The 12,229-nt window shown below is 36.2% G+C and overlaps 1 protein-coding gene across 3 annotated transcripts in view; it reads left to right on the top strand.

Moving 5' to 3' along the window:
* SCAPER (S-phase cyclin A associated protein in the ER) overlaps positions 1–12,229 on the top strand; it is a 508,924-nt gene that overhangs the window by 150,614 nt on the left and 346,081 nt on the right. The gene's annotated exons all lie outside the window — the stretch shown is intronic.

Here is a 12,229-nt window from a genome sequence, read left to right as displayed (position 1 = left end):
ATCTAAAAAAGTTTTCATGAAATTTATCACATAATTTTATACCCAGACATACTAATTTATGAGACAGAATCTCTTCTTGCCTTTGGTTTTGTCACATGCCAGTGTTTTCCAAGGTTGCCTGATCATAACAGTCATCTGATTTCTAAGGTCTGTCCTTCCAGGGTCCTTCAGTAAGCTGGAGTGGGGCCTGGAGAACGTTATTTTTTATAGGTCCTCCAGGTGATTCTTAGAATCAGGAACTTTGGCTCAACATTCATCAAAGAATTGTTCCTTCTTCAAAAGTAACTTTTTGTCATATTGAAGACTGAAGTCTCTATAGTTGGATAGAATTGAATTCAGGTCCTGACTTTACCAATTAGTAGCTGAACGACCTTAGGGTATTTTACTTTTTACCCTATTTGTTAATTTTCAAATTAGGAATGACCTTACCTACATCTCAAAAATTTTGAGGAAAGGATTAAATTAGTATATGCTTGTTTCAAAGCAGTCAGTGCCATCTCTGGTGTACTGTAAATACTTGATAAAATGTTAGAATTGTAGAACACCATATCCCATTTGTGTTCTACTTCTTAATTTTTCCTCAATGCATTTTTGTTGTATTATTACTAATCCAAGAGTGCTAATAATTCAGTCATTTTTTAACTGGCTTTAAAAAATATACTTAAGTTCTACTAAAAATTTAATTCCCTTGAGACGTATATACCAAAGACATTCATTTCTGTCCTGTTATTATTTTTTTATATAATTTTTTATTTTTTATAAACATATATTTTTATCCCCAGGGGTACAGGTCTGTGAATCACCAGGTTTACACGCTTCACAGCACTCACCAAAGCACATACCCTCACCAATGTCCATAACCCCACCCCCTTCTCCCAAACCCCCTCCCCCCAGCAACCCTCAGTTTGTTTTGTGAGATTAAGAGTCACTTATGGGGACGCCTGGGTGGCTCAGTTGGTTGAGCAGCTGCCTTCGGCTCAGGTCATGATCCCAGCGTCCTGGGATCGAGTCCCGCATCGGGCTCCTTGCTCAGCGGGGAGCCTGCTTCTCCCTCTGCCTGCCATTCTGTCTGCCTGTGCTCGCTCTCTCCCCTTCTCTCTCTCTGATAAAAAAAAAAAAAAAAAAAAAAAAGAGTCACTTATGGTTTGTCTCCCTCCCAATCCCATTTTCTTTCATTTATTCTTCTTGTACCCACTTAAGCCCCCATGTTGCATCACCACTTCCTCATATCAGGGAGATCATATGATAGTTGTCTTTCTCCGCTTGACTTATTTCGCTAAGCATGATACGCTCTAGTTCCATCCATGTTGTCGCAAATGGCAAGATTTCATTTCTTTTGATGGCTGCATAGTATTCCATTGTGTATATATACCACATCTTCTTGATCCATTCATCTGTTGATGGACATCTAGGTTCTTTCCATAGTTTGGCTATTGTGGACATTGCTGCTATAAACATTTGGGTACACGTGCCCCTTTGGATCACTACGTTTGTATCTTTAGGGTAAATACCCAGTAGTGCAATTGCTGGGTCATAGGGCAGTTCTATTTTCAACATTTTGAGGAACCTCCATGCTGTTTTCCAGAGAGGTTGCACCAGCTTGCATTCCCACCAACAGTGTAGGAGGGTTCCCCTTTCTCCGCATCCTCGCCAGCATCTGTCATTTCCTGACTTGTTGATTTTAGCCATTCTGACTGGTGTGAGGTGATATCGCATTGTGGTTTTGATTTGTATTTCCCTGATGCCGAGTGATATGGAGCACTTTTTCATGTGTCTGTTGGCCATCTGGATGTCTTCTTTGCAGAAATGTGTCTTCATGTCCTCTGCCCATTTCTTGATTGGGTTATTTGTTCTTTGGGTGTTGAGTTTGCTAAGCTCTTTATAGATTCTGGACACTAGTCCTTTATCTGATATGTCGTTTGCAAATATCTTCTCCCATTCTGTCAGTTGTCTTTTGATTTTGTTCACTGTTTCCTTTGCTGTGCAAAAGCTTTTGATCTTGATGAGATCCCAATAGTTCATTTTTGCCCTTGCTTCCCTTGCCTTTGGTGTTGTTCCTAGGAAGATGTTGCTGCGGCTGAGGTCGAAGAGGTTGCTGCCTGTGTTCTCCTCAAGGATTTTGATGGATTCCTTTCTCACATTGAGGTCCTTCATCCATTTTGAGTCTATTTTCGTGTGTGGTGTAAGGAAATGGTCCAATTTCATTTTTCTGCATGTGGCTGTCCAATTTTCCCAGCACCATTTATTGAAGAGGCTGTCTTTTTTCCATTGGACATTCTTTCCTGCTTTGTCGAAGATTAGTTGACCATAGAGTTGAGAGTCTATTTCTGGGCTCTCTATTCTGTTCCATTGATCTATGGGTCTGTTTTTGTGCCAGTACCATGCTGTCTTGATGATGACAGCTTTGTAATAGAGCTTGAAGTCCGGGATTGTGATGCCACCAACGTTGGCTTTCTTTTTCAATATCCCTTTAGCTATTCGAGGTCTTTTCTGGTTCCATATAAATTTTAGAATTATTTGTTCCATTTCTTTGAAAAAGATGGATGGTACTTTGATAGGAATTGCATTAAATGTGTAGATTGCTTTAGGTAGCATAGACATTTTCACAATATTTATTCTTCCAATCCAGGAGCATGGAACATTTTTCCATTTCTTTGTGTCTTCCTCAATTTCTTTCATGAGTACTTTATAGTTTTCTGAGTATAGATTCTGTGTCTCTTTGGTTAGGTTTATTCCTAGGTATCTTATGGTTTTGGGTGCAATTGTAAATGGGATTGACTCCTTAATTTCCCTTTCTTCTGTCTTGCTGTTGGTGTAGAGAAATGCAACTGATTTCTGTGCATTCATTTTATATACTGACACTTTACTGAATTCCTGTATAAGTTCTAGCAGTTTTGGAGTGGAGTCTTTTGGGTTTTCCACATATAGTATCATATCATCAGCGAAGAGTGATAATTTGATTTCTTCTTTGCCGATTTGGATGCCTTTAATTTCCTTTTGTTGTCTGATTGCTGAGGCTAGGACTTCTAGTACTATGTTGAATAGCAGTGGTGATAATGGACATCCCTGCCGTGTTCCTGACCTTAGCGAAAAAGCTTTCAGTTTTTCTCCATTGAGAATGATATTTGCGGTGGGTTTTTCATAGATGGCTTTGATGATATTGAGGTATGTGCCCTCTATCCCTACACTTTGAAGAGTTTTGATCAGGAAGGGATGTTTTACTTTGTCAAATGCTTTTTCAGCATCTATTGAGAGTATCATATGGTTCTTGTTCTTACTTTTATTGATGTGTTGTATCACATTGACTGATTTGCGGATGTTGAACCAACCTTGCAGCCCTGGAATAAATCCCACTTGGTCGTGGTGAATAATCTTTTTAATGTACTGTTGAATCCTATTGGCTAGTATTTTGTTGAGTATTTTCGCATCTGTGTTCATCAAGGATATTGGTCTATAGCTCTCTTTTTTGGTGGGATCCTTGTCTGGTTTTGGGATCAAGGTGATGCTGGCCTCATAAAATGATGTTGGAAGTTTTCCTTCCATTTCTATTTTTTGGAACAGTTTTAGGAGAATAGGAATTAGTTCTTCTTTAAATGTTTGGTAGAATTCCCCCGGGAAGCCGTCTGGCCCTGGGCTTTTGTTTGTTTGGAGATTTTTAATGACTGTTTCAATTTTCTTACTGGTTATGGGTCTGTTCAGGCTTTCTATTTCTTCCTGGTTCAGTTGTGGTAGTTTATATGTTTCTAGGAATGCATCCATTTCTTCCAGATTGTGAAATTTGTTGGCGTAGAGTGCTCATAGTATGTTCTTATAATAGTTTGTATTTCTTTGGTGTTAGTTGTGATCTCTCCTCTTTCATTCATGATTTTATTTATTTGGGCCCTTTCTCTTTTCTTTTTGATAAGTCGGGCCAGGGGTTTATCAATTTTATTAATTCTTTCAAAGAACCAGCTCCTACTTTCGTTGATTTGTTCTATTGTGTTTTTGGTTTCTATTTCATTGATTTCTGCTCTGATCTTTATGCTTTCTCTTCTCCTGCTAGGCTTAGGGTTTCTTTCTTGTTCTTTCTCCAGCTCCTTTAGGTGTAGGGTTAGATTGTGTACCTGAGACCTTTCTTGTTTCTTGAGAAAGGCTTGTACCGCTATATGTTTTCCTCTTAGGACTGCCTTTGTTGTGTCCCACAGATTTTGAACCGTTGTATTTTTATTATCATTTGTTTCCATGATTTTTTTCAATTCTTCTTTAATTTCCCGGTTGACCCATTCATTCTTTAGAAGGATGCTGTTTAGTCTCCATGTATTTGGGTTCTTTCCAAACTTCCTCTTGTGGTTGAGTTCTAGCTTCAGAGCATTGTGGTCTGAAAATATGCAGGGAATGATCCCAATCTTTTGATACCGGTTGAGTCCTGATTTAGGACCGAGGATGTGATCTATTCTGGAGAATGTTCCATGTGCACTAGAGAAGAATGTGTATTCTGTTGCTTTGGGATGAAATGTTCTGAATATATCTGTGATGTCCATCTGGTCCAGTGTGTCATTTAAGGCCTTTATTTCCTTGCTGATCTTTTGCTTGGATGATCTGTCCATTTCAGTGAGGGGAGTGTTAAAGTCCCCTACTATTATTGTATGATTGTTGATGTGTTTCTTTGATTTTGTTATTAATTGGTTTATATAGTTGGCTGCTCCCACGTTGGGGGCATAGATATTTAAAATTGTTAAATATTCTTGTTGGACAGACCCTTTGAGTATGATATAGTGTCCTTCCTCATCTCTTATTATAGTCTTTGGCTTAAAATCTAATTGATCTGATATAAGGATTGCCACTCCTGCTTTCTTCTGATGTCCATTAGCATGGTAAATTCTTTTCCAGCCCCTCACTTTAAATCTGGAGGTGTCTTCCGGCTTAAAATGAGTTTCTTGGAGGCAACATATAGATGGATTTTGTTTTTTTATCCATTCTGATACCCTGTGTCTTTTGACAGGGGCATTTAGCCCATTAACATTCAAGGTAAGTATTGAGAGATATGAATTTAGTGCCATTGTATTGCTTGTAAGGTGACTGTTACTGTATATGGTCTCTGTTCCTTTCTGATCTACCACTTGTAGGCTCTCTCTTTGCTTAGAGGACCCCTTTCAAGATTTCCTGTAGAGCTGGTTTGGTGTTTGCAAATTCTTTCAGTTGTTGTTTGTCCTGGTAGCTTTTAATCTCTCCTTCTATTTTCAATGATACCCTAGCTGGATATAGTATTCTGGGCTGCATGTTTTTCTCATTTAGTGCTCTGAAAATATCATGCCAGCTCTTTCTGGCCTGCCAGGTCTCTGTGGATAAGTCAGCTGCCAATCTAATATTTTTACCATTGTATGTTACAGACTTCTTTTCCCGGGCTGCTTTCAGGATTTTCTCTTTGTCACTGAGACTTGTAAATTTTACTATTAGGTGACGGGGTGTGGGCCTATTCTTATTGATTTTGTGAGGCGTTCTCTGAACCGCGCCCAGTTACTCCCGTCTGCCTGACCTCCGGCCGCGCTCCGAGCTCACCGAGCCTGCGACTGGTTCAAGGTCACCCCGAGCTGCGAGCTTACTGTCGGCTCTGTCTCTGTAGCCGGCTTTTCCGTTCCAATACCCGCAAGCTCTGGGACACTCAGACACCCCCGACCCTTCTGTGACCCTGCGGGATCTGAGGCCACGCAGACCCCGCGTGGGCTTCGCCCCGGGTAGCCTCTGGAGCGATGTTCCTCAGCGGAACAGACTTTTAAAAGTCCTGATTTTGTGCGCGGTTGCTCCGCCGCTTGCTGGGAGCCAGCCCCTCCCCCATGGGGTCTATCTTCCCGTCGCTTTGGATTCACTTCTCCGCAGGTCCTACATTTCAGAAAGTGATCGATTTTCTGTTTCTAGAATTGTTACTCTTCTTCTCTTCGATTTCCCATTGGATTGTAGGTGTTTGCAATGGTTAGATAAGGTCTCTAGCTGATCTCCTGCTTCTTGATGTCGTCTCAGCCTGCTACTTCACCATCTTGACTCCTCCTTCTGCCCATTTTTAAATTGAATCACTCATTTTTGGGTGTTGTGTTTTATAAGTTTCTTATATATTTTGGATACTAACCCTTTATCAGATATGTTGTTTGCAAATATCTTCTCCCATTCCTTAGGTTGCCTTTTAGTTTTGCTGAAGTCCTAATGGTCTATTTTTGCTTTTGTTTCCCTTACCTGAGGAGGCATAGCTAGTAAGAAGGTGCTATGGCCCCCGTCAAAGAAGTTACTGCATGTAATCATCACTAAGATTTTTATGGTCTCACATTTAGGTCTTTAATCCATTTAAATTTGTGTTTGTGTATGGTATAAGAGTGTGTTCCAGTTTCATTCTTTTGCATGTTGCTGTCCAGTTTTCCCAACACCATGTGTTGAAGAGGCTGTCTCTTTTTTCCACTGGATATTCTTTCCTGCTTTGTCTAGATTAATTGACCACGTATTTGTTCATTTCTGGATTTTCCATTCTTTAATCTATGTGTCTGTTTTTGTGCCAGTATCATACTGCCTTGATCACCTACAGTTTTGTCATATAGCTTGAAGTCTGGAATTGTGATGCTTCCAGTTTTGCATTTCCTTTTCAAGATTCCTTTGGCTATTTGGGGTCTTTTGTGGTTCCATACAAATTTTAGGATTGTTTGTTCTAGCTCTGTGAAAAATGATAGTGCTATTATGATCGGGGTTGCATTAAATGTGTGGATTGCTTTGAGAAGCTTTATTTTTATTTAAAAATTTTTTTAAATTAAAATTCACTGTATTTAACATATAGTGTATTAGTTTCAGGGTGCTTTGAGGATCTTTTAAATTTGATGTATTCCCAGTAGTTTATTTTTGCTTTTGTTTCCCTTGCCTCAGAAGACATACCTAGAAAAATGTTACTTCAGCTGATGTTTGAGAAAATGCTGCTTTATTTTCCTCCTTGAAAATTTTTATGATTTCATGTCTCATATTTAGATCTTTAATCCATTATGAGTTTATTTTTGTGTATGACATAAGAAAGTGCTCCAGTTTCATTCTTTAGCATGTAGCTGTCCAGTTTTCCTAGCACCGTTTGTTGAAGAGACTGTCTTTTTCCAATGTATATTTTTGCCTCCTTTGTCAAATATTAATTGATTGTATAATCATGGGTGTATTTCTGGGCTCTTCTCTTGTGTTCCCTTGATCTGTATGTCTGTTTTTGTGTCTGTACCATACTGTTTTGATTTCTACAGTTTAATATTATATCTTGAAATATGAGTTTGCAATACCTCCAGTTGTTCTTTTTCAAAATTGCTTTGGCTATTTGTGGTCTTACATGGTTCCACACAAATTTTAGGGTTATTTATTCTAATTGTGTGAAAAAACGCTGTTGGTGATTTGATAGGGATTGCATTAATGGGTTGTATGGATGTTTTAACAATATTTCTTTTCCCAATCCATAAGCATGAATATCTTTCCATTTGTTTGTGTCATCTTTGGTTTCCTTATCAATGTTGTATAGTTTTCAGAAGATCTTTGACCTTTTTGGTTAAGTCTTTTCCCAGATATTTTATTATTTTTGGTGCAGTTATAAATGGGATTATTTTCTTAATTTCTCCTTCTGCTACTTTATTATTAGTATATAGAAAGCAACAGATTTCTATATATTGATTTTGTATCTTGTGACCTTACAGAATTCATTTATCAGTTCTAGTAGTTTTTTTGTGAAGCATTTAGGGATTTCTATATATAGTATTATATTATCTACAAGTAGGGGATGTTTTACTTCTTCCTTACCAATTTCTTTTTCTTGTCTGATTGCTGTGGCTAGGACTTCCAGAATGAAAGCAGTGAGAAAGGACATCCTTGTCTTGTTCCTGATCTAAGGGGGAAAGCTCTCAGCTTTTCACCATTGAGTGTGGTGTTAGCTGTGGATTTTTCATAGATAACCATTATTATGTTAAGGTGTATTCCCCATAAACCTACTACTGTGTTTAGAGTTTTTACCATAAGTGGATGTTGTACTTTATCAGACGCTTTCTTTCATCTGTTGAAATGATCATATGATTTTCATCCTTTTTCTTGTTGAGAGGTGTGTCGAGTTGATTGATTTGTGCATATTGAATTACCCTTGCATCCCAGGAATAAATCCTATTTGATCATGGAGAATGATTTTTTAGTGTATTGTTGGATTCACTGATATTTTGTTGAGGATTTTTGCTTGTGTGTTCATCTGAGATTCTGACTTGTAGGTCTCTTTTTTTTGTAGTGTCTTTATCCAGTTTTGGTATCAGGATAATATTGGCCTCACAGAATGGATTTGGAAGCTTTTCTTACTCCTCCTCCTCCTCTTCCTCCTCTTCTTCTTTTTCTTCTTTTTTTTTAATAGCTTGAGAAGTATAGGTATTAACACTTCTTTAAATGTTTAAATTTCATTGCTGGTGATCGGTCTTTTCAAATTTTATATTTCTTACTGATTCTGTTTTAGTAGATTATAGGTTTCTAGGAATTTATCCATTTTTTCTATGTTGTCCATTTTTTCGCATATAATTTTTCATGGCATATTCTTAAAATCCTTTGTATTTCTTTTGTGTCTGATTTTGTTTGAAAAAAAATTTTTTTTAATGTGTCTATCTAAAGGTTTATCAATTTTGATGATCTTTTCAAACAATCTGGTTTCACTGATCTCTTCTATGGTTTTCTTAGTTTCTATTTAATTTATTTCTGTTTGTAATCCTTATTGTTTCTTTCCTTGTACTGTTCTGTTTATTTTGTTTGTTGTTCTTTTTCTAGCTCTTTTCGGTATAAGTTTAGATTGTTTATTTGAGCTTTTTCTTGCTACTTGAGGTAGGCCTATCTTGTTGTAAACTTCCCTCTTAGAAGAGCATTTGCTGCATCACAAAGATTTTGGACTGTTATGTTTCACTTATCTCCAGGTATTTTTAAATTTTCTCTTTGATTTCTTGGTTTAGTAGCATGTTATTCATTCATTGTTTAGTAGCATGTTATTTAATCTCCATATTTTTGTTCTTTCCAGAATTTTTTCTCGTGTTTGATTTCTAATTTCATGGTGTTGTGGTTGGAAAAGATGCATGGCATAACTTCAGTCTTTTGGAATTTGTTGAGACTTGTTTTGTGGCCACAACTGATGTTTGGATTCAGTTATCTATTTCTTGATGATTTTATTCAGTGGAACTCATCAGCTCACTGCTTCTGTCTTCTGCACTATCTGCTTCTCCTGAAATATGTATTTCAGATAATGGTATCACTAATTTCCCATTAACTTAGACTTGGCAAAGTTCTGATCATTTACTTTGATTCATTGTTGTTGTTGTTTTGAGTAATTCTTTTATATATAGCAAAAAGATAAGCTGATCTTTTCGACTTCTTCCTCCATTTCCCATATATATACTGAGCTGCAAATTTTACAGTTCTTTAGTCTCTCATGTGTTTTTATGATAACTGCCACCAGGTTTTTTTTAATCTCCCTCCTAAATATTTGTAGTTGGTATGCTTGCCTTTTTTTCCCTTTTCCCTTTAAATTAATCTTTCTGCAAGATATTATTGTATTACTTCTTAGCTCAAAAACTTTCAGAGACTTTCGTTTATCTTCAAGTCTTAGTATAAATGCATTTCTTTAGCTTTCTTTAATATTATTTTATATTAAGAGTAGTAGCCATAATTATTATAGAAATAGTTTGATTTCATTTTAAAGAACTGAAGCAATATAGCAAGAGCAACTCAAAATTCCACCTCAGAACTAGCCACCAAAGAAATACCTAATGGCAAATAATGGCAAATAGAGAGATGTCCAGACATCTCTCTAGAATAATGTTCACATGGCATGAATATGTAACTTTAAAAAAATAGAATTATACTATAAATGGTACTTATGAATAAGAAGTATTAAACTTGATTTTATTTCCATTTTAGATGGAAATAAAATGGCAGTAAAATTGAGGCAATTTTTGATTTATAATAAATGTTTCTTTCTCACAAAAGGCATTGTTTTTAATAATTTCTTTTAAGATTATGAAAATTATGAAAAATTCAGAGTTTGGAATACTTATATTTACTACACTCTATTTCATTGTATAAAGTTTTGAGGAAACGAGCACTACCATTTCTTTCTTTTGTCCTAATCTCCTCCCAATAATTTTTCATAGTTTTATTGTTTTTACATTGTTAAGATAGATAACGTTTATACTTCTGAAATTATAAATTCCTTAATGTAGTTTTCCTTCTGTATATAAATGGACTTACAGCTTCACTCATTCTCCATTTATGAGTTGTTTGTTTTGACTTGTCTCTGGTTGGGTGGATTTTATTAACAAGTGATTTTTTCAGGAAGAACTTATATATTCTCTATTCCTTGAGTTCTTCCATATCTAAGGCTGAGGGATTTCTTCTGAATACATTTTTGCTAGAGATCAGGTTCATGGTTCATAATGTTTTTCCTTCAAAATTTTGTAGACTATTTTCTTCTAGCATTAACTACTTCTGGGGAGAACCTGAGGCTATACTGAGTTTTCCTCCTCTCCTTCTTGTAGGTGATTTGCATTTACTGGTTGGAAGCTTAAATTTCTTCTTCTTCCTTAGCATTTTATTATTTAATAAGATTTAATAAGGATATTCTTGGTATTGAACATTTTTTCATGAAATAACATGTGCTCTTTCAATTTTCAGTTTGTTTCTTTTTTCCCCCCATAGAAAGTTTTCCATATTATATGTTGGAATATTTTCTTTTGTCTTTTTTGTTTTCAAAGATTTTACTTACTTTTTTATGAGAGAGTGCACCTGAGTGGAGGGAAGAGCAGGGGGCTGTGGAGAGGGACAAGCAGGCTCCATGTTGTGTGCAGAACCTGGAACTGGAGGCAGGGCTTAATCCCAGGACCCTGAGATCATGACCTGAGCTCTAAACCAAGAGTCAAGTGCTTAACTGACTGAACCACCCAGGTGCCCCTTGTCTTTCTTAACTATAGATATTATTCATCCTTGTATTTGGCGATCTTGGCCTGTTCATTATATTCAGAGCTTATTACTTATACATAAATTTTCATTTTAAGTTCTGCATTAACATTGTTAATGCTATGTTAGCATTACATAATGTTAATGTTAACATTAAGACTTGCCTCTATTTAGTGATATCATTTTTTGTCATTTTTATTTGCTCCATGCTTTTTCTAATTCAGTGATAGAGTTAATTTTGTCCTAACTTTGTTTCCTTAGCTTTCTAATCTTTTATTGTTTTGTTCTCTTACCAGTTGTTTGCACCTTTAAATTCAGGGTTTTTTTTTTAACTCCTTTTATATTAAATAGTTTGCCGAGGGAGTTTTCTGGTTTTCCTTGGGTTATGTTTTCTTCTAGACTGGGTTTTTAATTTTTCTGTTAACTTCTGTTCTGTTTACTTATTTATAGCTTTATTGAGACATCATTGACATATTGAAATTATATATATTAAGGTTTACAGCATGATGTTTAGTATACATATACATTGTGGAATGATCACAGCCTAGCTAATTAACGTATCTGTCACCTCTACTTAATTACCATTTATGTGTTTGCATATATGCTGAGAAAATTGAAGATCTATCTTCTTAGCTAATTTCAAGTATTTTTTAAATGTCATCACCATGCTGTACATCTCTAAAACTTACTCATCTTGCATGATTGAAACTTTGTACCCTTTGACCAACATCACAGTTTGAAATTTTTACCCAACTTTTGCACACTCTTCCCTCTAACTTTAGTTTACTTATTTATTTTGTCTCTAGCATTAAGTCCCATTCCTATTTCTTTGATCTTGATTATGCTTAACAAGTGAGCCCTGATGTAGTATGATTCCTTTTCCTTGAGTACAGCTGTTTGTCTTATACTTTCAGTACAGTTTGAAAGATGGTTATGTTATTATCCTACTTTAAAAAGTGGCCACGTGGCAAAGGGATTGGGAAATCGTTTTTAGACATATTCAAACTGTTTTGTCTGAGATTTTTAACATGCCTCATGATAGGTTTTATTCTACCAGCATGGATTCCTGGAGTCTGTACTTCTGTCAGAGTCAGTCTACCATTTCACTGTAGTATGCCTTCACTCTGGCTTTCAAAAATGAGAAATTTGATCCCAACTAACTTTTTCCAGCTTTATCTTTCGCTAAACTTTACTCATAAAAACTATGCTTTCTAGCAAAACTTGGCTAGTAAGTATCAACATATGTGAAGTTGAGGATGTCATAGATATTTTACTA

The sequence above is a fragment of the Mustela putorius genome, unplaced genomic scaffold (assembly GCF_011764305.1).
Source record: "Mustela putorius furo isolate JIRA1106 unplaced genomic scaffold, ASM1176430v1.1 tig00003972_pilon_pilon_pilon, whole genome shotgun sequence".
Taxonomy (NCBI): domain Eukaryota; kingdom Metazoa; phylum Chordata; class Mammalia; order Carnivora; family Mustelidae; genus Mustela; species Mustela putorius.
Note: the sequence above shows the minus strand (reverse complement) of the source record. Positions and strands in the feature narration are given on the sequence as shown.